The sequence below is a fragment of the Aquarana catesbeiana genome, linkage group LG12 (assembly GCF_042186555.1).
Source record: "Aquarana catesbeiana isolate 2022-GZ linkage group LG12, ASM4218655v1, whole genome shotgun sequence".
Taxonomy (NCBI): domain Eukaryota; kingdom Metazoa; phylum Chordata; class Amphibia; order Anura; family Ranidae; genus Aquarana; species Aquarana catesbeiana.
The window spans coordinates 59,574,839-59,602,582 of NC_133335.1; the positions used below are offsets into that span (position 1 = coordinate 59,574,839).

The window sequence follows — 27,744 nt, forward strand, 5'->3', positions numbered from 1 at the left end:
TGAAAATCAAAAAAAAAAAAAAATAACAAAAATATAAAACTGTTAGATGTGACAACTAATAACAATATATTCAGGGAATCCCACTAAAAAAAACACAAATAAAACTTTGTGAGAAGTGTGTGTGAATATGAGCAGCAAAACTACTTAATTCTTGTCACATTATAAAGAAGAAGAGAGTGCGCTGTATTAAACCATTTTTAACATTGCAGCGTGACGAAAGTGCTGTATCCATTGCGAACGCTATGTTTACCAGAACGAGCTGTCCCGTGTCGGAATTTCTTCTGAGCACGCGTGGCACTTTGTGCGTCGGAACAGGCCACACACGGTCGGAGTTGACGCGATCGGATTTTGTTGTCGGAAAATTTTATCTCCTGCTCTCCAACTTTGTGTGTCGGAAAATCTGATGGAAAATGTCCGATGGAGCCCACACACAGTCGGAATTTCCGACAACACGCTCCGATCGGACATTGTCCATCGGGAAATCCGACCGTGTGTACGGGGCATAAGAGAGAGAGAGAAGAAAGCATCAGAGAAGAAATAGAATTTATGACCAATTTATAATCAGAGTTATTGCAATTGGAGACCATCCACGTTGTCCAGCTATACTGATTCAGTAAGAATCTGTTGTTGCACTTACAATTGATCTAGTCCTATTCTGGTTCAGTCTGTGTATTAAAAATGTCAGTGAAAGCCTTGGAATATTTGAAAACATTCCAAGGACGCCAAGTCTCATGGAAACTTTCGACCTGTTCATTAGATTGAGCAAGGGTGTCTTCCATTTCATAGAATTCAGCGACCCTATGAAACCAATCAGCTACTGTTGGTACTCGGTGGGATTTCCAATGAATTGGGATGAGAGATTTGGCAGCGTTCAACAGGTGTCTTGTAAGAGATCGCTTGTATTTTTTTAAAGTCCAGTTTGAGATGTGCAATAAACAACATGCTGCATCAAGGACTAGAGTCGTCTCTGTAACCAATTTGATTAGGTCTAGAACTTCGTCCCGATAACAGGCAATCAAGGGGCATTGCCAGCAGATATGCAACAAAGAGCCACTATACCCCAAGCATTGCCAGCAGCGGTCTGATGCTTGTGGATACCACTTGTTTAATTTCACTGGTGTTAAGTACCAATGTGTCAGCAGTTTGTATGCTGTTTCTTGCACTTTGGTGCTGATGGAGCACTTGTGTGATAAAATGCAAGCGTTCTTCCATTGTTTAGGTGTTATGTTTAGCTGTAAGATATCAGACCACCTCCTTCTGAGTCCGTCATCCGCTGGACCCTTTGCATCCTGTAACCATGCATAAATAATTGAAGTTGTTCTACTGACCGGATCACCTATGTGACACACCGACTCAAATTCCGTCAGAGATCTGGAGAACTTGTCTACCTTGTGATTGCCTTTAAGATAGCTTCTGACTTGTAAGTAAGCCCAAAAGGGTAAGTCGGTCACGTTATCAACCTTTTTTAGATCCTGAAATTCTTTTATTTTGACCTGTTGATAGCAATCACCAGCCGAAAGGTGTCTACTGAGGGTTACTCATCCCCGGAATGAACTCCGGGTTGTCTTTCAGCGGGGTTAATGGGCCTAGTGCAGACGTGATCCCTGTACCTCTAGGTAACTCATGAATCAGTTTTAAAGTGGTTCCTGTTAAAGGATGTTGCTTTAAGTCGTCAGGGTAAGAGTTCCATTGTATCCAAGGAGCAAATGTGAGTGGAATAGAGTTGAGATCCATTTCTAACTTCACCCAGTCTTTAATAACTCGGTGGCAGTGCCAGTCTATAATCCTTGCTATGTGCGAGGCTCGGTAGTAATCCCTTAAGTTGGGTACTCCCAACCCCCCAGATTCTTTCACTCTAAGTAGGGTTTCGTATTTGATTCTCGGTTTTTTATGTGCCCAAATGAATTTCAGGAACATTGCTCTTAAAGTCCTAAACATATTGGTTGGTAATTTGATCGGCAACGTACGTATTAAATATAGAAGCCTGGGCAAGATGGTAATTTTGATAATGGCCGCTCGGCCAAACCACGAAAAGGTTCCTGTGTGCCAGTTGTGTAGGTCACTGTCTATGCTTTTCAGTAATGGAGGAAAATTTTGTTTGTATATTGAAGAGATCTGCGGGGTTAAATTTACTCCTAAGTACTTAAGTCTTTTATGGTCCCATTTGAAAGGGGAATTTTCTAACACGGAAGGCGGCAACCTTGAACTCCCGGTCCTTCACCTGTAGTCCCCTTACCGAAGGGTTTGTGTTGATCTGTCTGATAACTGGTTCTAGGGACAATATGAACAGGATAGGGGACAAAGGACACCCCTGTCTTGTGCCATTTGCAATATGAACCTGCTCAGACAGTGTGCCATTTATTTTTAATCTTGCTGTAGGATTTTGATAAAGAGCTGAGATCCATGCCAACATCCTTGAACCCAGACCAACATGTCTGCAAGTGGCCAGCATGTAGTCCCAGGCCACTCGGTCGAAGGCCTTCTCCGCATCGGTGGACAGGAGAAGGCCTTCGATATCGCTGGTTCTAGTCTTGTGTATTAGTAACAGGGATTTAATGACATTGTCTTTGGCCTCGCGACTAGGCATGGAGCCGAACTGTTCTGGAACAATTGATTTTTGTAAGAAGGGTCTCCGTCTGTTGGCAAGTATTTTTGCGAAAATTTTTACATCTATATTCAACAAGGATATAGGACGGTAGCTGGCACATTCAGAAGGGTCCTTACCCGCTTTTGGTATGACCGTTATGAATGTCGAGAGTAAATCTGGTGTCATCTCCCTAGAGTCAGACATGGAGTTCAAGGCCACCGCCGAGGGGTCTGTCAGTAAGTCCGCGAATGTTTTATAATAAATAGCCATGTACCCGTCTGGTCCTGGACTCTTACCTAATTTCAAATTTTTAATAGCAAGTCTGATTTCAGTCGCATCTATTGGGCATTCAAGAGTGTTGGCTTCTATATCGTCCAATGAAGGAAGACCACTCTTGTCTAAGTAGTCTCGTATGATCTGGGACCTGTCCCCTGCCGTTCCCGGCTGTCTGTGCTGTTGCGGTAAATTGTAGAGATCAGTGTAGAAAGCATGGAATTGTTTTGCAATCAACTCTGTGGAAACATCCAACGAGCCATTTGCTCGTCTAATGCCCAAGATGTTATTGCTATGTGTGTGTACCCTCAGCGCCTTAGCCAATGTCCTTCCAGGTTTGTTACCCTCCTCATAATAAATCTTTTTCTTGAAAAACAAGAAGCGTTTGGCCTTCGTGTCAAAGAGTTTTTGCAGATGCTTCCTGGTGTTTAGCAATTCAGTGGCAGTATTGACCGAGAGGGACTGTTTGTGTAGAGATTCTAGATTGTGAATGCGATCTATCAGATGCTTAATCTCTTTCTCTCTTTGTTTTTTCCGTCGGGAGCCTATCAAAATCAATTCCCCCCTCACTTATGAGCCTCCCAGACCTTTAGTGGGTCCATCGCAGATGTGTTGTTGTGATCAAAGAAATCTTTCAGAGACTCCCTAAGTTTAGATAGATGGGTAGGATCCGAGATTATGGAGGAGTTAAGTCTCCACGTCTGGGCTTCTGGTGGCGACTTTGTCAAATCTAAGGTTAATGCTATTGGTGCGTGGTCTGATATGGATTGTCTATGCAAGCCTCTGTGAGGACAGAGAGATCATTTTGTTATATAAAAAGATAATCTAACCGGGCATATTTCTCATGAGGGGCTGAATAAAACGTGTAATCACGGCCATTCGGGTTAAGAAATCTCCATGAGTCTATCAGCTTGAGCGAATGGAGAAGAATTTTAATGCCTTTCAGTGTCTTGTATCTGCTACTGGTGCTTCCGGTCGAGGTGTCTGTCAAAGGATTCAGAGGAATGTTAAAATCCCCTCCCAATATCAGACACCCTGAGGAGAATTCCTGTAACTGATGGACCATCTGTTTACAGAATATTAAGTGAGCCTTATTCGGGGAAATAGACATTTGCTATGGTAATGGATATTCCCCCATAGTTCCCTTTCAGAAAAATATACCTGCCGTCAATGTCTGTCATTTGTTCTGTCAATTCAAAGGGCACATTCTTATTAACTAGAATTGATACCCCTTTTGTTTTTGTGTGATCATTGGTGGCATGAAACGCCCTAGTGAAGGTTGAGTCGGTGAGCCTGGGCACGTGACCGGTCTTAAAATGTGTCTCCTGCAGCATTATAAAGTGCGGCTTACCTTTTTTGATTTCTCTGAGCAGCGTAGTTTGCTTTTCAGGAATGTTCAAACCCTGCACGTTGTGTGAAATCACCATGGGGTTGCGTCCTAGGAAGGAATAGGCCATGGTGCAGACTCTGCTGTATTCTGGGAGCCTGAAATAAATACTAAAACACTGTTAGAGTATTCTTATAAGCGGACAACGTGAATGGTCAAAGGTCTAGAAGAAGAAAAGAAAAATAGGAAGAGTGAGAGAGTTTAGGTCAACCTCTAGATAGGGCCCTATCTAGAGAACTATAGTGAATCTGGTGTACTACGTGTAGGACCAGATCACTTTGTGGGGCAAAGGGAGGCGGCCGCTCGGTAAGCAAACAAGTAAAAGCGGTAAACTGAGTTAAAAAATTAAACTAGGAAATGTAACTGGCAAACCGTGCCTCCAAGTAACACACAGCCTAAAAGATAAAATACTTTTTGGATATGATTAATCCACCCTATCGGTCGTGGGATCCTCTACACCCTCTAACTGTGGAACAATGAATCCCCGACCGCCACCTAAGCAGTAAAACTGCCAATCAGCTATCTTATCACTCCACATGGTCATCACCTCCAAAGTGTCGTGACCACTCATGTTCTCTCTCCTAATAAGGCGTCGTTAACACTAGGCCTCAATGTCCAATACCGGATAATTTCAACACCATTCACATTTTGTATGTAGACGTTATCAAATGTCCTCCAACAATCTCTAATTTCCTAAGGGGCCAACAATCCAGGCTAGTGGCCTAAATTCTGAACTGCTGGTTGATGATAGTAGGTTCGGCCGATCCCTAATCCTCTGCATGATCCTGGTCCAACATAGATCTCGGATTCGGAGTGCCTGTTTTGGAACCTCCTGTCTTGCCATGTTTCATCTTCTTAGGAAGTCTCTTTTCCGGCGTAGAAAATGGGGACCGAGTTGGGCTCCTATCGTGGGGTGGTAAGACAAAGTCAGCGTACCAATCAGGGAGTTCCACTAAGTCTAGGCCTAGTCCAGCACAGAAATCCGGGAGGTCCAATGGAGTGTGCAGTACATGTTGGTGTCCATTCGCCGACACAATAAGTGCAAAGGGGAAGCGCCAGGTGTACCTGAAATCTCTTTCTCTGAGCTTGTCAAGTAAGGGGCATAAAGCTCTGCGTTTTTTAAGAGTAATCTGTAATAAGTCTTGAAACAACATTATGGTTTCCCCTTTAAAGATAATCCTGTTGTTTCTTCTTGCTCTACGCATTATGTCCTCCTTCAATTGAAAGTTCTGGAGACAACAGATTATATCACGCGGTGGAGCAGTGTCAGGGCCTCTGGGCCTGAGTGCCCTGTGAGCTTGGACGAATTCAATTTCCGTCTCTTCCTGCCTGTCCAGAAGGCTATTGAAAACTCTCTGGAGTGCTGGGGCTATTTGGTCTGCCTCCACGGATTCAGGGATCCCTCGCACCCTAATATTATTCCTCCTGCCCCTGTTGTCGAGGTCCTCCAGATGCCTTTTCATGACTATAAAGTGTTGTGCGTGGGAGACTGTGACTTTATCAAGCCTGTTAAGTGCCTTGTCTCTCTGCCTCCCTGCATGCTCTGTTGCTGCCAGCTTCTAAGTGAGAACTACAAGGTTCGTTTTCAAATCTGTAATTGCCGCTGAAAATGTAGATTTGATGTCCGCTGTGAAACCGGACATATCTGCATAGGTCGGGGGTTTATTTAACCTGGATTTTCCCCTACCTGTGTCCTCAGCCGATTCTGAATCACCGCTGAAGTCCTCATCATGGTGCTCGGCCTGTTGCATCGGTGCCATCTTGGGAACGGCCGTGCTGCTACCTGCTGCTGGCTTATGTCTTAACAAATCAGCTATATTTCTGGCAGTGGATGACGGTAGCCCTTGACGGATCGGGTCTATGGGGTGCTGTGAAGTTTTCTGCCCGGCATTGAAGGCTCTGTGGAAGGGTGTCAGGTTGTAAGGCTGTGTGTCTTACAGAGCTCCTCTAATGTGCAGCCATCCAAGCCGCGCGCCAAGCCACGCCCCCCCAACCTCACTCTTAAATGCACTACCTAAAGAAAGGCCCCTTTGAAAGCCTAGAAACACGTACATCCCTCCACTGTTGGGGTTGTATACACAAGGTGTACACCAGAACTCTTTTATTTCTTCTGAACTGGTTGAGGCTGTTTAGAGACTCTAGTTACCTGGTTGTAGTTTAATTTAGTCTTGCTATAACATTTGAGTGCATGCTAGTGGGAAATTAACCATTTCACCCTTTACAGTGCCCTTAAGTCTGTGTAATTACAAGTATATTGATTTTCCCTTTGTTTGCATTGCCTTAATAAATTTAACAAATCCTTTAGCTCTGGAGTTTACCTCCTTCATGACCAGGTCATTTTTTGCTTTTCAGCACCGCACAAATTTAACTAGTGATTTTGCGGTCATGCAATGCTGTACCAAAACGAAATTTGCTAATTTTTTTTCACACAAATAGAGCTTTCTTTTGGTGGTATTTGATCACCCCTGGGTTTTTCATTTTTTGTGCTATAAATGAAAAAATACTGAAAATTTGGAGAAAAAAACAATATTTTTTACTTTTTGTTATAAAGCGAATCCAATAAAAAATGTCTTCATACGATTTGGCCAAAATGTATTCTGCTACATATTTTTTTTTTAAAGAGTATAATGATTGATTTGTGTGAAAGTTAAAGTGCTACAAACTATAATATAGATACTGGAATTTTTATTTTTTACACTTTTTTATACTACTAATGGTGGTGCTCAATGACTTATAATGGGACTGCGACAGTGCAGTAGGCGATCTGACACTAACTGATACGGGGGGGAACTGACTAACTGGCACTGACATCACCAGTGACATTAATACAGTGATTAGTGATAATACTATACAATGTCACTGTACTAATGACACTGGCTGGGAAGAGGTTAACATCTAAGGCTGAGCTGCACGATTAATCGTTAAGAATCGTTATCGCGATTTTTTCTCTCTTGCGATCTTGACAAAGTATTTCCCAATTCTTTCTGTGCAGAGACTTCTCTTTGCTCCGCTGAAGCTGACAGCCATCAAAAGTAAGAAAAAAAAACTTCAGTCTGCCAAGAATCACAACATTCTTTAGCAGTGGAACTTAAGTATAAACATTGTAACAATTTGTCCTTTAGATCAAAGGAATACACTTTGGTGTGTAAATGAGGGAAGTTTAACCACTTAAACACTAAACCTTTTTCTGACATTTGTTGGTTTCAAGTTAAAATCATTTTTTTTTGCTAGAAAATTACTTAGAACCCCCAAACATTATAAATATATATTTTTTTTTAGTAGAGACCCTAGAAAATAAAATGGTGGTTGTTGCAATATTTTATGTCACACTGTATTTGTGCAGCAGTCGTTCAAATGCAATTTTTTGGGAAAAAATTACAATTAAATGAATTTAAAAAAAAACTAACCAGTAAAGTTAGCCCAATTTTTTTTTTGTATAATGTGAAAAATTTTATGCCGTGAGAATCGTGAGAGAATCGTGAGAGAATCGTGATCTTTTTATTCTAAGCAAAAAAATTGTGATTCTCATTTTGGGCAGAATCGTGCAGCTCTAGTCTAGGGTAATCAAGGTGTTAAATATGTGCCTAACTATGTGTAATGGGTGTACAATGTGCTGCTTTTACTAACTGATCTCTAAGTTTCTCATCCTCACTTTGCTGAGATAAGAAACACAGAGATCGGTCCCTGTGTACAGAGCTCTGTATTGAATGTCAGCATAGAGCTCTGGACTGTGAATGTATGCAGCCGATCAGCAGGTCCCGGACAATGAATCATTGGCTGGGACTTGCTGACAGGCTCCCGCTGTGTAAAACTTTGCCTCTCTGCAAGAAACTCCATTAACCACTTAAGCCCCGGACCATTTGGCTGGCACTTTTTGCGATTTGGCACTGCGTCGTTTAACTAGCAATTGTGCGGTAGTGCGACATGGCTCCCAAACAAAATTGACATCCTTTTTTGCCCACAAATAGAGCTTTCTTTTGGTGGTATTTGATCACCTCTGCAGTTTTTATTTTTTGCGCTATAAACAAAAAAATAGTGACAATTTTGAAAAAAAAGCATTATTTTTTACTTTTTCCTATAATAAATATCCCCCAAAAATATATAAAAAAACACTTTTTTTCCTCAGTTTAGGCTGATACGTATTCTTCTACATATTTTTAGTGAATAAAGTCACAATAAGCGTTTATTGGTTGGTTTGCGCAAAAGTTATAGCGTCTACAAAATAGGGGATAGTATTATGGCATTTTTATTAATATTTTTTTTTTTACCAGTAATGGCGACGATCAGCGATTTTTTATTGTGACTGCAGCATTATGGTGGACAGATTGGACACTTTTGGCGCTATTTTGGGACCATTCACATTTATACAGCGATCAATGCGATTAAAAATGCTTGATTACTGTGTAAATGTGACTGGTAGTGAAGGAGTTAACCACTAGGGGGCAGTGAAGGGGTTAAGTGTGTCCTAGAGAGTGATTCTAACTGTGGGGGGAGTGGCTATGTGTGACACGACACTGATCACCTCTCCCGATTACAGGGAGCTGTGATCAGTGTCCTGTCACTAGACAGAACAGGGAAATGCTTGTTTACATCAGCATTTCCCCGTTCTCCCTCTCCCTGAGACGATCGTGGGCATCCCCGCGGACATCGAGTCTGCAGGATCCACGATCACACTCACGGAGCTCGAGGCGGGTGCGCGCACGCGCCAACCACTTCTTAAAGGGCAATGTACAGGTACGTTAGTATGCATGTTCGTGCCCTTCTGCCGACAAATATCTATGTGAGCCGGTCGGCAAGCGGTTAATAAAGACTGTCCACTGCTGTTTTCTCCTTGTGCAGAGTGACTGGCCTTGTATCTGCCCACTATCGTATTTTTCTGCAGACAGTCTGCACTGGGTCCCTCCCACAGTTCTGCTGTCTGTACTGGATATAGGGTTTCTCAACCAGGGATCAATGGAACCCTAGGTTTCTTCTATTGGTTATGGATTCCTTGAGCAATTTCTACCTCTCAGATAAATTTCCACTGACACCATTGTTCTTTTTCCTTAGTTATCTGTGGGGGGGAGGGGGGTAATTCTTCCCAATGACCACAAAGGTAAGGAACATTCTTCCCACTGACCATCACACTAATCTTTTATGAGTTGTAGATATAATTATTTTTAGTAGGGGCTCTCTGAGACTGGAAAGTTATTTTAAAGTGGATGTAAACCCAATGTCATCCTTTCTAAACTACTGCCATAGGGGTTATCTATAAGGATATACATGCCTCCAGGATGTATCTTTACCTGTCAAATGTCTCCCCTCTGTCTGTTATTAGACCCAAAAAACTGCAGATTCTGTGGGTGGGTCTGTTGTCTGGAGCTCGGTGGGTGGAGTCGTGATGTCAGTAGACTCCCCGCCCACCTCTACACTCCCCTTGTCAATATGCTTTTTCTCCTGTGTATTTCTAACTGAACTTCTGCTATGATCTCTAACATCCAGTGAAAAGACAGGAAAGTAACCACATGACTTCAGATTGCCAAATCATGCTGAGGTGTGGAACAGCCAATCCTTGCAGAGCTGCTGAAGAAAGGAGTGGGGGAGGGAATTAAAAAATAATGCATGTCTTAGGCTAGTGCACAAGATATGTAAATCACCTGTCACTCACAGCAAGGGGGAGGATTTGACAAAGTTTTTCTCTGTTTGTCAAGTTTTATTTCACTGAACAATAAAAGAGGATTGCTCAGAGCTGGATTAGCTCTGTGTGGCAAGGACTGGGCTCAAACAAATGATAGGAAATCTTATGCTCTACATTATGACATATAAAAAAAATCCGGGTTTACATCCACTTTAAGGGTTTCTTTTTGTTGGAAAAGTTGAGAAAGGCTGGTATATACAGTCCAGTGACAATGTCACCACAGCATTTACAAGTTAATAACTGGGCTTGCAAAGACTTTGACTGGTTGATTTACTAAAGGCAAATACATTGTGCACTCTGTAAGAGCAGTTACTCCAGAGCTTAAGAAAATAAGCAATAGCTCTACTGACTTTGATCATCCAATCATGTGCAAGAGAACATGCATTTTTTTTTCCTTGCACATGATTGGGTATTTTTTGCAACGTGAAGCTTTACCTCATTTGCTAAGCTCTGGAGCAACCACACCAGGGATATGCAATTAGTGGACCTCCAGCTGTTGCAGAACTACAAGTCCCATGAGGCATAGCAAGATTTTGACAGCCACAAGCATGACACCCAGAGGCAGAGGCATGATGGGACTTGTAGTTTTGCAACAGCTGGAGGTCCGCTAATTGCATATCCCTGAACTACACTTTGCAAGTGCACAGTCTATTCGCACATACAGAAATGCCAAGCCGATTGGTAATAGCTACAATGTATGATACTGTACATGCTTGAGGTATATGTATTTCTGTTTATGCATTTGATGTATTATGATGACAACTGTATCTACCTTATAATAAATTTAGTAATTACGTTTACTTCATATTTAGTGGTCATGTGCAGGCCCGGACTGGGACAAAAAATAGGCCCGGGCATTCTAAGCTGAGCAACCCATTTTTTTAAAAACCAAATTACAAATAATGGCAACCGGTTTCTCGATGTATTTTAGTTATATTTAGCCTGCTTCAGTCACTGTAACTTGTAATTTGGAATTATATAAATATATGATAATAAATGATAGAATGAATGCAATTTATAAGGTGAAACATCTTTAACTGCTTGCTGACCGCCGGCCGCCAATTGACGGCCAGGCGGCGCAGCTCTCGTGGTGGGCGGGCGTCATATGACAGCCTCGCTTTCCCATCCCACCAGGGGGCACCCGCCGTTTTACTGGGCACCCGGTGAGCGTGCCCGGCAGCCGCGATGTCCGCCGGGCACCCGCGATTACTGGTAACACAGCAGGACCATCGATCTGTGTGTGATTCACGGTCCTGTCAGAGGAGAGGAGACCGATGGTATGTTCCCAGTACAGAGGAACACCGATCGGTCTCCTCCCCTAGTGAGTCCCCACCCCCTACAGTTAGAATCACTCCCTAGCAAACACAGTTAACCCCTCGATCACCACCTAGTGTTAACCCCTTCCCTGCCTGTCACATTTATACAGTAATCAATGCATTTTTATAGCACGGATCGCTGTATAAATGTGAATGGTCCCAAATATGTGTCAAAAGTGTCCGATGTGTCCACCGCAATATCGCAGTCACGATAAAAATCACAGATCGCCGCCATTACTAGTAAAAAATTTTTTAAAAATTAAAATGTTATACCCTATTTTGTAGACGCTATAACTTTTGCGCAAACCAATCTATATACACTTATTGCAAATTTTTTTACCAAAAATATGTACAAGAATACATATCGGCTTAAACTGAGAAAAAATGTGTTTTAAAGAAAAAAAAAATGGATATTTATTATCGCAAAAGGTAAACATTATTGTTTTTTTTTAAACTTGTCACTCTTTTGTTTATAGCGCAAAAAATAAAAACCGCAGAGGTGATCAAATACCACAAAAAAAAGCTCTATTTGTGGGGAAAAAATGATAACAATTTCATTTGGGTACAGTGTTGTATGACCGCGCAATTGTCATTCAAAATGTGACAGCACTGAAAGCTGAAAAATGGCCTGGGCAGGAAGGGGGCGAAAATGCACTGTATTGAAGTGGTTAATGAACGATTCAATACAATAACAAATAACAAAATATATTACATTTTTTGGCATATACTTTTTTATATTCAAAATCACAGAACAAAATAACTGCACTAAGGATTCAGCAAGTTTCGTAGAAGTTCACTCGTTTCTGCAACTCTGTCAATGACATCATCAGAATCAAGGTTCATTAGTATATCCTTTTCGATTGCCATCAGCATCAAAGAGCTCAAATGCTCTTGAGATACAGAACTTTTTTTTTTTTTTTAATCAAACAGGGTTTTATTGAATATTTGCTGCATACATAGAATGATTACGGTAGCATATTGACATTGTAACAGTGTAACAGTTATCATAACTTGAATAAAGACAACATTAAGTATAAACATGTCTAACCCGTATTATTATTCCAATTATATATATATTTAACTTGCATAGATTATCAACCCATACTTATATCTATTAAATCACTCTGTGTTTATATGCTTATGCTAGACACAGGTAGAGGATTCTTGGAGCCATCTGTCCCAGATCTTGTTGTACTTATCTGGACAACCTCTATTAATATATATACATTTCTTGTATGGTAATGTATTATTTATCTCCACCTTCCATTCCACTACCCTGGGAGGCTCCTTCCTCATCCATTTCCTGGCTATGACTTTTCTTCCTGCAAAGAGTGTTTCAGATAAAAAGATTTTGCTGTATTTGTCTGTTGTGTCTGGAACTATGCATTGTTTAGGGTCCAGAGTCAGAGGGGAGCCCATTGTATCGTGTAAAAATGCTACAATTTGCTCCCAGAAGCCTTTTATCTTAGGGCATGCCCAGAGTAGATGGAAAAAAGTGCCCGTCTCTCTCTCACACATCTGACATGAGGCGGTTTGTGTGCGCTTGTATCTTGCCACTCTGAGGGGTGTGAGATATGCCCTGTGTATAATGTAAAGCTGTGTCAACCGATCGGAAAGTTTATGAGATACAATTTTGCAGGCCTCCAATACCTCACCCCACTCCTCATCCTCCATCAGTCCTACCTCTCTCTCCCATCTCGGTTTAATTTCATATGCAATTTTAGTAGCTACAGGGGTTAAAAGTAAGTTGTAAAAGGCTGAGATCAATTTGTGGGAGTCTGTGCTTTTAATTATAGCTATTAGAACATTAGGTGCAGGGCCAGGACAAGAGTCTGGGAACTGTGATTTTATCGCGTGACGGATTTGTAAGAATCTAAAGAACATCTGATCCTGTATTGTAAATTCTTCTTTAAGTAGGTCAAAGGTTTTAAGTTGTCCATCTTTCGATATATGGTGTAGGTAGAATATTCCCTGTATGGACCATATGAAAGTGTCATTTATTTTATTAAGCTCCTGAAGATTTTTATTGTGCCATAGTGGCGTGTAGTCATTAAACTGTGGAATGTCAAGTCTAGAAGCTGCTAAGTTCCATATTCTCCTATAGTGGTACAGCATGGTGTATCTTCTTTCTCCTAGTTCCATCCCGCCCAAATCCGCTGCTATTGCATATATCGGGTCTTTGGTGTATTGCGCCCATTTCGGGCATATGAGCTTGAGGAATCTCTCACTGTCAGTTTTGTCTAGATGGAAAAGCTGGGATAACTGTGCTGCGATGTAATATAAGTTAAAATCAGGTAGGGCCGTACCCCCAAGATCAGTCGGGTTTTTAGGGGCTTGACATGTTAATTTATGCCTATTATTGCCCCAGACAAATGACTTTAAGAGGGATTCTAGAGATTTAAAATGTTTTAGTGGCAAGTAAACAGGGGTGTGCCATAGAACATAAAGTATCTTGGGTAATAGGATCATTTTGATTAAATTTATATGACCCCAGACTCCTAATGGTAATTTGGACCAGACCCGTGTTTTATTTTTAACTATGGATATGAGAGGCTCTATATTTAGGGAGACATAGTCTGCAGGAGATCTGGTTATGTGTACCCCCAAATATGATAACAATTTCATTTGGGTACAGTGTTGTATGACCGCGCAATTGTCATTCAAAATGTGACAGCACTGAAAGCTGAAAAATGGCCTGGGCAGGAAGGGGGCGAAAATGCACTGTATTGAAGTGGTTAATGAACGATTCAATACCATAACAAATAGCAAAATATATTACATTTTTTGGCATATACTTTTTTATATTTAAAATCACAGAACAAAATAACTGCACTAAGGATTCAGCAAGTTTCGTAGAAGTTCACTCGTTTCTGCAACTCTGTCAATGACATCATCAGAATCAAGGTTCATTAGTATATCCTTTTGCATTGCCATCAGCATCAAAGAGCTCAAATGCTCTTGAGATACAGAACTTTTTTTTTTTTTTTAATCAAACAGGGTTTTATTGAATATTTGCTGCATACATAGAATGATTACGGTAGCATATTGACATTGTAACAGTGTAACAGTTATCATAACTTGAATAAAGACAACATTAAGTATAAACATGTCTAACCCGTATTATTATTCCAATTATATATATATTTAACTTGCATAGATTATCAACCCATACTTATATCTATTAAATCACTCTGTGTTTATATGCTTATGCTAGACACAGGTAGAGGATTCTTGGAGCCATCTGTCCCAGATCTTGTTGTACTTATCTGGACAACCTCTATTAATATATATACATTTCTTGTATGGTAATGTATTATTTATCTCCACCTTCCATTCCACTACCCTGGGAGGCTCCTTCCTCATCCATTTCCTGGCTATGACTTTTCTTCCTGCAAAGAGTGTTTCAGATAAAAAGGTTTTGCTGTATTTGTCTGTTGTGTCTGGAACTATGCATTGTTTAGGGTCCAGAGTCAGAGGGGAGCCCATTGTATCGTGTAAAAATGCTACAATTTGCTCCCAGAAGCCTTTTATCTTAGGGCATGCCCAGAGTAGATGGAAAAAAGTGCCCGTCTCTCTCTCACACATCTGACATGAGGCGGTTTGTGTGCGCTTGTATCTTGCCACTCTGAGGGGTGTGAGATATGCCCTGTGTATAATGTAAAGCTGTGTCAACCGATCGGAAAGTTTATGAGATACAATTTTGCAGGCCTCCAATACCTCACCCCACTCCTCATCCTCCATCAGTCCTACCTCTCTCTCCCATCTCGGTTTAATTTCATATGCAATTTTAGTAGCTACAGGGGATAAAAGTAAGTTGTAAAAGGCTGAGATCAATTTGTGGGAGTCTGTGCTTTTAATTATAGCTATTAGAACATTAGGTGCAGGGCCAGGACAAGAGTCTGGGAACTGTGATTTTATCGCGTGACGGATTTGTAAGAATCTAAAGAACATCTGATCCTGTATTGTAAATTCTTCTTTAAGTAGGTCAAAGGTTTTAAGTTGTCCATCTTTCGATATATGGTGTAGGTAGAATATTCCCTGTATGGACCATATGAAAGTGTCATTTATTTTATTAAGCTCCTGAAGATTTTTATTGTGCCATAGTGGCGTGTAGTCATTAAACTGTGGAATGTCAAGTCTAGAAGCTGCTAAGTTCCATATTCTCCTATAGTGGTACAGCATGGTGTATCTTCTTTCTCCTAGTTCCATCCCGCCCAAATCCGCTGCTATTGCATATATCGGGTCTTTGGTGTATTGCGCCCATTTCGGGCATATGAGCTTGAGGAATCTCTCACTGTCAGTTTTGTCTAGATGGAAAAGCTGGGATAACTGTGCTGCGATGTAATATAAGTTAAAATCAGGTAGGGCCGTACCCCCAAGATCAGTCGGGTTTTTAGGGGCTTGACATGTTAATTTATGCCTATTATTGCCCCAGACAAATGACTTTAAGAGGGATTCTAGAGATTTAAAATGTTTTAGTGGCAAGTAAACAGGGGTGTGCCATAGAACATAAAGTATCTTGGGTAATAGGATCATTTTGATTAAATTTATATGACCCCAGACTCCTAATGGTAATTTGGACCAGACCCGTGTTTTATTTTTAACTATGGATATGAGAGGCTCTATATTTAGGGAGACATAGTCTGCAGGAGATCTGGTTATGTGTACCCCCAAATATTTAATAACATCCGTTCTCTGCAGCGGGAGCCTGGTTTGAGATTCTGGGGGTGGAAAGCTGTCAATTGGTAGGATTTGGGATTTATCCCAATTAATTTTCAGACCTGAAAATACTCCAAATTGTTCCATCATGCGGAGTGCATTGCATAGTGAAGGGCCTGAATCTGCTAGATATAATAATGTGTCATCCGCATACATGCTAATTTTTTCAGTCAAAGTGCCCATTTCTAGTCCCCTAATCTCTGGATTTGCTCGAATGGATTTTGCCAAGGGTTCTGCCGCCAGGGCATATAACAATGGGGATAGGGGGCAGCCCAGTCTTGTGCCTCTGCTGAGGTCAAATAATTGAGATGCCCATCCATTAGCTACCATTTTGGCCCTAGGTGCCTGGTATAATAGTTGGACCCATTTGATGAATTTTGGGCCAAATCCATAACCCTCCAAGCATCTCCATAGGTACCTCCACTCTACCGAGTCGAAGGCATTCGCTGTATCTAAGGTCACAACAACCCGTGTACCAACTTCCTCATGCGTAGCTTGTAGATTAATGTAGAGTTTCCGTAGGTTGAACGAGGTGTTATGTCCGGGCATAAACCCAGCCTGATCTGCGTGTATCAATGTTAATATTACCTGATTGAGCCTGATAGATAGTACTTTGGCTAGTATTTTAATATCAACTTGTAGGAGTGATATTGGATGATAGGATTCTGGTAATCCCAAGTCTTTTCCAGGTTTAGGAATGAGGACTATGGTGGCCTCTGTCATAGATGGGGGCAAAGTTCCAATTTCAAATAGATGATTATATAGCTGTAATATATTAGGGGTTAATACTTCACTAAATTGGGAATAGAACTCAATTGGGAGTCCATCCGAGCAGAGAGATTTGGATCTAGCAAAGCTAGCTATAGCAGTTGATATTTCGTCTACAGTAAGTGGTGCTTCTAGTAATTCTATCTGTTCTTCTGTTAGCTGTGGGAAAATCACCTTTTCAAGAAAGAGAGACATGGAACGGGTCTCATTGGGGGCTGTCGCTGTATATAAGTCAGCAAAGAAATCTCTAAACATTGATGTAACTGTGGAAGGGACTGTAACCTCTCGTCCTCCTGGGCCATGTAGTTTGATAACCACCGGGGGTCTATCCTCGCTATGTACTAAATATGCCAACAATTTGCCCGCCTTTTCCCCATGCTCAAACATTTTCTGTTTGGAGAAGAACATTTTTTGTCTGGCTTTTTGGTACTGTAACTGGTTAACCACTCTAGTTTGTAATTTAAGTTGATCTGCATTTACTGATGTCGGGGTGTTGGTGTATGTTTTTTCAGCAGAGGACAAGTCCTCCAGCGCCTTACCGAGGGCACCGGAAGAGTCCATCTTAATTTTATTAATAGCGGTTATCAATGTATGTCTAGCGAATAGCTTAAAAGAATTCCATACTGCAGCTGGAGATGCTGACTCATCAATTTCCACATAATACATTTTCCATTTATCCATAAGCTCGTTATCTTCTGGTAGAAGAGAAAGCCAGAATGGGTTTAGACGCCAAGTGCGTGGTGGCTTTGCTACTGGAATACTTAACGTAATCCAATAAGGGCTATGGTCCGATAGTACTCTAGGGCAAAACATTACCTCCGATAGCCTTGGGGCCAATCTGCTTGAGATAAGTATAAAATCTATACGGGACATGGACCCATGAGAGGACGAGAAGCATGAGTATGACCTAACTTGTGGGAACCTGTGCCGCCAAGTATCTATTAAATGGAAGGTGGAGACAAGTTTAGAGAATCTAGTTTCAGTGGGAACATTATGGACAGTTGAAGCCGGTTGTAATTTGTCTAAAGTCGGGTTTAAAGTGACATTAAAGTCTCCTAACCATATCGCTGCTACATTCGAATGGCGGGTCATAAATGATATACCTTCCTGGACTGTGGAGACATTAAATGGAGGTGGTATGTAAAAGGCCATTATGACCAAAGGTTCACCATATACTTTAGCATGGATAAAGACATAACGGCCTTGTGGGTCAGTGGTTAACTCGTACATTTCAAAATGTACCAATTTGGCTATTAATACAGAGACTCCTCTGGAATGGGATGTGTGGGTAGAATGATACGCCCACCCGACCCATGGCCTACGGAGCGCCATCTGAACATTACCCTCTATATGAGTTTCCACCAGTGCCACTATATCAGCACGTTGCTTCATTAGGAATGTGAAGACCGCCGCGCGCTTAAATGTCTCACGGAGGCACCTCACATTCCATGTAAGAAATTTCAAAGATGCCATTGGCAAAACTTTTTAATCATTAATAAAGTATTTATATAAAGCAGTTTGCTCTCCATGCGTAAGGCACATAAGTTTCTAATTTTCAAACTCATCTGCCTTAGTCGTATAGCATATATCACATAAGTACGTTTCCATAGATCTAACACATGTAATGTTACCTGTTTTCTATCACAAATATGCACAACAGAGTGTAGAGATACAGAACTTTTTAGACGGATTTTAATAAACTTCAATGTGGAGAAACTTCTTTCATAGGCGACTTGAGTAAAAGATAGTGTAAGCAAAAATTTGTAGGCTAAACCATTATAGGCATCAGTTAACAAATTATAGAGCTGCAGAATCTTATAGCAGCAAATGGCACAGTTCTTACATGCCATGCAAGATTTGTTGACCAGTTCTGTTTCTGTTAATTTGCTTTCTTGGTTTTCCATAGATACATCTTCTACAATACTAAATTCTTCAAGAGGTGATGATTTCAGCCTGTCCCACTGCATTGCAAAATTTGTCATTTGGGAAAGCAAATTTTCTGATGTTGCTCATCAAATCTAAATAATCATTTGCTGAGTTCTTCCGTTGCTGGTGCCTGAAGTCCAGATTTATTATATCAGAAAAGCTGTTTGGCTCCAAGCAAGCTAAGTCGGCATAGAGGGTCCCACAGGAGAGAAAGTGGTGATTCATGCTCTCTGTGACCGTATCCAAGATTACATTGTGCTCACATATTTTATAAGCTGAAACATCATCAGAAACTGCTACATCGTCAACAGTCTCATCAGCCATTCGCTTTTTTTTTCTTTTTTTAAGCAAAGTGGTCTGTACTTCTAGGTGGTAACTTTCTTCTTCTTGAATCTTGTCATTTGCCCACTTAACAAACTTATCAGCAGTCATTTGTATGAAATCAAAATCTCGTGTGATTGTTTTAAGTTTTTCATAAGTTCCCTGTACCATTTGAATAGCTTTTGAGATATCCATCTGAGTTGTTTGCAGATATTTGGACAATGGTGTTGTCAATTCAAATATTCTCAGAAAAATTTGAGCTGTAAGAATGGTTTTATACTTGAGTAAGGATTCTGCATAAGATTTTGCTCTAACATGCACCTCAGGTTTTGATGAGACGCTGTCTTCGATTCTGCTCAAAGTGTACAGTAGACTAGGAAACAACGCAGAATCAGGATTTGAACATTCCCCAAACACTTTTCTTAGAGCAGCATCTTTTGACCACCAACGTGTTTCCCCAATTACTGAAATTCTTTGATGGTGAGGGTCCTGGCTAACTTGTTCCCAGGTATTCATGCGCTGATAAGAATCACAAATAAAGACAGCAATGTCATTCAACAAACTGAACAGTGATGCACTTTCAACTATCACCTTTGTTGTATCTGCAAGTACTAAATTCAGAATGTGTGCATAGCACCAGATGTGAATTTGCCCTGGTGATTCAGTTGACAGCCAGAAAGAGAAACCATTGTATCGGCCTTACATATTTGCTGCTCCATCCGTTGAATTGCCAATGCAATTTGTAATATTAAGATTGCATGATTTTAAGACTTCCATTAGCAACTTAAAAAGGTTTTGTCCTGTTGAAGATTCACATTCAACAACTGCAAGAAGCTTTTCATTGATACAATCAGTCACATAGGAGCATTGGCACAACAATGGAGCAGTGATCTTTTGAAGTGATGTCTTGAGTTGTATCAATCTGAATTGAAAACATTCCGGCTTTCCTTATTTCTTTTGAGATATTTTCCTGGATAAGCATGCGAATAGCATGTATTACTTTGTTTAAAGTCATTTTTGAGAGCAAGGTTATCAAAGATCCTCTTCCTTTTCCTCCAGAAGACTGCAGTTTCTTGCTGTTTTCAATACATTTGTTTACATGATCTTTCAGACAAATGTCATACTTACTGATGAGAAGAATGAGCTCTAAAAAATTAGCATGGTCTTTCGTTATGTCCTCTAAATTATCGGCAGCCTCGTCTTTATCTCCCCTATAACCAGGGCCGTCTTTAGCGCAGGGCAAACGGGGCACTTGCCCTGGGCCCAATCTTTGTTGGGGGGCCCGCGCTAGCCGTGAATTAGGGCCCCGATGACAGCTTTGCAGAGCGCACAGAGGACATGGGAGGAAGTATTCCGCGCTAGCCAGCAGAGAGGGGCGGGGCCGGGAGCTCCACTGACGCTCTGACCCCGCCCACGTGCAGCCTGTGTACTCGGAAAAGAGCTTCTGTAGTGAGAGCCAGTGATCGTGCGAGTGTCAGTGGAGCTTCCGGCCCCGCCCCCTCTATACTGGCTGGAGAATACAGAGGTCCGGGGGTGGGGCCGGGAGCTGCAATGACACTCCCACTTCGATCACTGGCTCTCACTACAGGCGCTCTATTCCCAGTACACAGGCTGCACGTGGGCGGGGTCAGAGCGTCAGTGGAGCTCCCGGCCCCGCTCCTCTCAGCTGGCTAGCGCGGAATACATCCTCCCATGTCCTCTGTGCGCTCTGCAAAGCTGTCATCGGGGCGACAATTCACGGGTGATGTGGGCCCCCCAACAAAGCATCAGTGGAGCTCCCAGCTGCTTTAGTGACAGCAGAGAGTGGAAGCCCCGCCCACAGTCCTGAATGTATGTAGTGAGTTTGGCTGGCCAGGTATGTCCTTACACCCATAAAAGGCCTGACTGTTTAAACCCTGAGCTGTGTTATTTAACTGTAAAGCTGTGCATTGCTGAAAGTTCTCTGACCATCTCCTGTATAATGTCTGCAGTCTCTGATTGTCTCCTGCAGTATGTCCGCAGTCTCTGGTAATCTCCTGCAGTATGTCCGCAGTCTCTGATTGTCTCCTGCAGTATGTCCGCAGTCTCTGATTGTCTCCTGCAGTATGTCCGCAGTCTCTGATTGTCTCCTGCAGTATGTCCGCAGTCTCTGGTAATCTCCTGCAGTATGTCCGCAGTCTCTGATTGTCTTCTGCAGTATGTCCGCAGTCTCTGATTGTCTCCTGCAGTATGTCCGCAGTCTCTGATTGTCTCCTGCAGTATGTCCGCAGTCTCTGATTGTCTCCTGCAGTATGTCCGCAGTCTCTGATTGTCTCCTGCAGTATGTCCGCAGTCTCTGATTGTCTCCTGCAGTATGTCCGCAGTCTCTGATTGTCTCCTGCAGTATGTCCGCAGTCTCTGAGTGTCTCCTGCAGTATTTCCGCAGTCTCTGATTGTCTCCTGCAGTATGTCCGCAGTCTGAGTGTCTCCTGCAGTATTTCCGCAGTCTCTGATTGTCTCCTGCAGTATGTCCGCAGTCTCTGATTGTCTCCTGCTGTATGTCCGCAGTCTTTGGAAATCTCCTGCGGTATGTCCGCAGTCTCTGATTGTCTCCTGCAGTATGTCCGCAGTCTCTGAAACTCTCCTGTAGGATGTGTATTAATGTGCCCCTTTACTTGCTCAATTATTTGGGATTGCTCCACTGCTCAGTGAGAGGTAATGATTTGCATGAACCTCTAGCAACCAATCAGCAAACAGTAGTGATCTGCTTTAATCTCTAGCAACCAATCAGTAAGTGCTAATGATGTGCTGTAACCCCTAGCAACCAATTAGTGAGCGCTAATAATGTACATTAACCTCTAGCAACCAATCGGCAAGCAGAAATTATGTGTTGTAACCTCTAGAAACCAGCCATTGAGCAGTAATGATAGGCTGTAACCTCTGGCAAACAATTGCAATCGCTGCGTGATCTGCTGCAGTAAACTGATTTTGAGTCTACCTGCTATTTTTTGTATATCTCAGAATGGAGGGGGGGCCCCAAGAAAATGTTTGCCCAGGGCCCAATCAAAATTAAAGACGGCCCTGCCTATAACTCAAACCTTGCTTTCCTATAACTTTTATTACATCTACAACCCGCTGTAGTACTTGCCGCCTGGTTCTCACTTGTTCTCACTTTACAGACATTTGCTTATACAAAAGTAGATCATCAACTCCAGCACTGCTGGATTTCACAAAAAAGGCTTTGGCACACAAGTTGTGCATTACACTCTTCTCATGCTCTTCGATTCTTTGATGAACATGACGCTTAACTGTCATTCCTTCAATAAAAGAATTTGTTTCCTGTGACTTTGAAAAAGCCAGACAAGCAGAGCAAAACATAGATTTTTTTTCATTGCAGTAGGTGAGCCATTTGTGACTTGTTCCTTCTTTACGTTTTGTAGCCTTTTTTAACACTGGATCTGGAATATCCTGCCGTAGATGATATTTGAAAAAGACAGCAAGCTCATTTTTATTAGGACGAGCAAAATAATTAAATGATATATCTATGTCTTCAGTTTGACACTCTGAAACATCCATAATAACTTGTTTACTTGGTAATTCACTGTGCCCCAATTCTCTATGTTCTTCAGTGGATAATTCTGATGTTTCATCAACAGATTCCACTAAATCACCTTCTATTGTTTTTTGTTCTATGTTTGTTGCCTCTCTACTGGGCCCTGCCATAGGATCTCTGGAACTCTGTGCATGAGGACTGAACATATCCAAAATTTTAGCACATTTCTGAGCATCAAGCTCCAAAGACTTCTTATGTTTCTCTCTGATTTTTTCTGCTCCTAAGTAAATCTAGGTAAAATATAAAATCATAAAGAAAAAAAAAATTGTCACTAATTCTGGGCAGTCAGCAGGAAAGATAATTCTCACAAACGTACTGTGAGAGGAGGAACAAGCCCCCTGCCAGCTTATTGGAGGGCAGCAGACTAGCACAGCACCAGAGAAGAAGAATAAAGACAGTATCTGGCGGCACCCATAGTGTATTCTAAGCACATTGCATATCCTACCTGATACATCTGTATTCCTCCTCCAAAGGGTTGCCTGGACTAACAGCCTACTGCCCCTCTCTGAACGCTGGCATCTCTATTGAGCGCCACGAGAGGTGACCCACTGCAGTGGAGCATTACTCAAGCAGAGTAAGTTCCTGCCCATGCCATAGTCCCTCCCTGGAGGCCCGCACCATACTCACTATAGAAGTATAAAACAGAACCTGGCTACACACATCGCGTAACAGATTCTGTTTTCTGTCTTCCACCACCGGGTTTTTACAGGCAGCTACCACTAAGCGGTGTCATCATGTTCTGTGGTGAGGCCGAAGGGAGAACCAGTCCGGGAAGTCGGTGTCACTTCCTAGATCCGCACTTGGTTTCAGAAGACAGAGACCCACGGGTGAGAGCCAGGTGCATGATGTATACAATCTAATTGCATATTTTATGCTGCGGTTTTCACCCTCTGGAGCTCTCTGTCACATTCAGGGCTGTCTTTAACCACTTCAGCACCGGAAGAATTTACCCCCTTCCTGACCAGAGCACTTTTTGCGATTCGGCACTGCGTCGCTTTAACTGACAATTGCGTGGTTGTGCAAACAAACTTGACATCCTTTTTTTTCCCACAAATAGAGCTTTCTTTTGGTGGTAATTGATCACCTCTGCGGTTTTTATTTTTTGCGCTATAAACAAAAAAATAGCTACAATTTTGAAAAAAACGCATTATTTTTTACTTTTTGCTATAATAAATATCAGCCCAAAAAATATAAAAAACATTTTTTTTCCTCAGTTTATGCCGATACATATTCTTCTACATATTTTTGGTAAAAAAAATCACAATAAACGATTATTGATTGGTTTGCGCAAAAGTTATAGCGTTTACAAAATAGGGGATAGTTTTATGGCATTTTTCTTAATATTTTTTTTTTTTACTAGTAATGGCGGCGATCAGCGATTTTTATTGTGACTACGACATTATGGCAGACACATCGGACATTTTTGACACATTTTTGGGACCATTGTCATTTATACAGCAATCAGTGCTATAAAAATGCACTGATTCATGTGTAAATGACACTGGCAGTGAAGGGGCGGGGAGGGGTTAAGTCAGTACTAGGGATGTGTTCTAACTGTAGGATGGGCTAGCTGTGACGCGTCACTGATCTCTGCTCCCGATGACAGGGAGCAGAGATCAGTGACACTGTCAATAGGCAAACGGAGAGATGCTTGTTTACATCAGCATCTCCCCGTTCGTCCTCACGGAGCTCCCGGCCTGCCACGGTGGGAAATTCATATGGAACTTACAGGTACGCACATTTGCCCAGCCGTGCCATTCTGTCGACGTACATCAGCGTGCGCCAGTCGGGAAGTGGTTAATATTGATTGGATCCTGGGCAATCATTTTCTTGGGGGCCTCCCAACCGCTCTTAGACATATAACAAATAGCAGTAAGACTCAAAATCAGTTTACTGCAGCAGATCAGGCAGCAATTGCAATTGGTTGCCAGAGGATACAGCATATTATTACCAATCACTGACTTGTTGTTAAAGGTTACAACACATAATTTCTGCTTCCTCATTCATTGCTAGAGGTTACTGCACATCATTACTGCACACTGAGAAACGTACTACAGGAGATGACCAGAGACTGTGGATCTAGTGCAGGAGATGACCAGCGACTGCAAATCTAGTACAGGAGATAACTAGAGACTGCGGATCTAATACAGGCAATGACCAGAGACTGCAAATCTAATACAGGAGATGACCAGAGACTGCAAATCTAGTACAGGAGAAAACCAGAGACTGTGGATCTAATACAGGAGATGACCAGAGACTGCAAATCTAATACAGGAGATGACCAGAGACTGCGAATCTAATACAGGAGATGACCAGCGACTGCAAATATAGTACAGGAGATAACCAGAGACTTCAAATCTAATACAGGAGATTACCAGCGACTGCAAATCTAGTACAGGAGATAACCAGAGACTGCAAATCTAATACAGTAGATGACCAGCGACTGCGAATCTAATACAGGAGATGACCAGCGACTGCAAATCTAGTACAAGAGATAACCAGAGACTGCGGATCTAATACAGGAGATGACCAGAAACTGCAGATCTAATACAGGAGATGACCAGAGATTGCAGATCTAGTGCAGGAGATGACCAGAGACTGCGGATCTAATACAGGAGATGACCAGAGATTGCAAATCTAATACATGAGATGACCAGAGACTGCGTGTCTAGTACAGGAGATGACCAGAGACTGCGGATCTAATACATGAAATGACCAGGGACTACGGATCTAATACAGGAGATGACCAGAGACTGCGGATCTAATACAGGTGATGTCCAGAGACTGCAAATCTAGTACAAGAGATAACCAGAGACTGTGGATCTAATACAGGCGATGACCAGAGACTGCAAATCTAATACAGGAGATGACCAGAGACTGCAAATCTAGTACAGGAGATAACTAGAGACTGTGGATCTAATACAGGCGATGACCAGAGACTGTAAATCTAATACAGGAGATGACCAGCGACTGCAAATCTAGTACAGGAGATAACCAGGGACTGCAAATCTAATACAGGAGATGACCAGCGACTGCAAATCGAATACAGGAGATGACCAGAGACTGCAAATCTAGTACAAGAGATAACCAGAGACTGCAAATCTAATACAGGAGATGACCAGCGACTGCAAATCTAGTACAAGAGATAACCAGAGACTGCGGATCTAATACAGGAGATGACCAGAGACTGCAAATCTAATACAGGAGATGACCAGAGACTGCAAATCTAGTACAAGAGATAACCAGAGACTGCGGATCTAATACAGGAGATGAACAGAGACTGCAAATCTAATACAGGAGATGACCACAGACTACAGATCTAGTGCAGGAGATGACCAGAAACTGCGGATCTAATACAGGAGATGACCAGAGATTGCAGATCTAGTGCAGGAGATGACCAGAGACTGCGGATCTAGTGCAGATGACCAGAGACTGCGGATCTAGTACAGGAGATGACCAGAGACTGCGGATCTAATACATGAAATGACCAGGGACTACGGATCTAATACAGGAGATGACCAGAGACTGCGGATCTAGTACAGGAGATGACCACTGACTGCGGATCTAGTGCAGATGACCAGAGACTGCGGATCTAGTACAGGAGATGACCAGAGACTGCGGATCTAATACATGAAATGACCAGGGACTACGGATCTAATACAGGAGATGACCAGAGACTGCGGATCTAGTACAGGAGATGACCACTGACTGCGGATCTAGTACAGGAGATGACCAGAGATTGCAGATCTAGTGCAGGAGATGACCAGAGACTGCGGATCTAGTGCAGATGACCAGAGACTGCGGATCTAGTACAGGAGATGACCAGAGACTGCGGATCTAATACATGAAATGACCAGGGACTACGGATCTAATACAGGAGATGACCAGAGACTGCGGATCTAGTACAGGAGATGACCACTGACTGCGGATCTAGTACAGGATATGACCAGAGACTGCGGATCTAGTGCAGGAGATGACCAGAGACTGAAAATCTAATGCCGTTTACACACGGTCGGACTTTTCGACGACGGACCAAATTCGGCGGACAATCCGATCATGTGTGGGCTTCACCAGACAGTGGCGTCACTAGGGTTGGCACTAGGGTTGGTGTCACCCGGTGCGGTAAAACATGGTGTTACCCCCCTCCACCGACTATAGTCGCCCCTCTGTACAGACCCCCCCTCCTTCAGTACCGACCTCCTTCCAAGTTTAGTCCCCCCTCAGTACAGACCCTCCCTCCACAAAGTATAGACCCCCCCACTTAGTACAGACCCCCCTTCCTCAGTATAGACCCCCCCACTAAGTATAAACCCCCTCCATCAGTACAGACCCCCCTCAGTACAAACCACCCCCATCCTCCATCAGTACAGACCCCTCCCCCCAGGTTAAAGCACTCCCTCCATTAGTACAGATCCCCCCAAGGAAAAAGCACCCCCCTCCATCAGTACAGCCCCCCCAGGACAAACTACCCCCCTTTATCAGTACAGCCCCCCCCACCTGTCGCAACACCACGGAGGACACCCCCCACCACCGCAAGCTGACACCCCCTTCCCCCACCCATTACCGCACCAGCTCGGGCGGCTCAGGTACATGGATCATGACAGGCTCAGGCAGCAGCGCCGTAATGAGAGACAGAGAGGAGGAGGAGAACACCCGCAGCGCTGGAGGTGGGTTTCCAGCTGAAAAAAAAAGACTTCCAAAGTTAGTCAGCCAGGGCTTTTTCTCACCCTCGGGTGGGTGTCACCCCTTTAGTGGGTGTCACCCTGGTGTGGACCGCATCTCCCTAGCAAACGCCTCTGTCACCGGACCTTCAGCGGACTTTTCCAGTCGTAAATCTGACGGACTTTAGATTTGGAACATGCTTCAAATCTTTACGTCGTAACTCCGCCGGACCCAGAAATCCGCTCGTCTGTATGCTAGTTTGGCAGACAAAAAAACGACGCATGCTCAGAAGCAAATACTAAACGGAAGCACTCGGTCTTGTAAAACTAGTGTTCGTATTGTAGGGAGCACATTCCTCACGCTGCAAATTCTGTGATCGTTGAATGCAGCGCATTAATTGTCTTCTTTAACCAGTTGACGACCGCCTCACGCAGATATACGTCTGCAGAATGGCACGGGCAGGCAAAATCACGTACCTGATATGTGATTAAATAATAATAGTTCTGCGCTTAGGACTGAAAGGAAAAAAGGAGAACT

The 27,744-nt window shown here is 42.6% G+C and overlaps 1 protein-coding gene across 2 annotated transcripts in view; it reads right to left on the reverse strand.

The window, feature by feature from the left end:
* Positions 1–27,744, reverse strand: part of LOC141114289 (NXPE family member 1-like) — a 297,268-nt gene that overhangs the window by 136,084 nt on the left and 133,440 nt on the right. The window contains exon 1 of one of the 2 annotated variants that reach the window (XM_073607891.1): positions 4,212–4,444. The exons of the other annotated variant lie outside the window; for it this stretch is intronic. The gene's annotated coding sequence lies outside the window, so the exon portion shown is untranslated. Of the gene's footprint in view, positions 1–4,211; positions 4,445–27,744 lie in introns of those variants that run through there. 2 annotated transcript variants of the gene reach the window in all.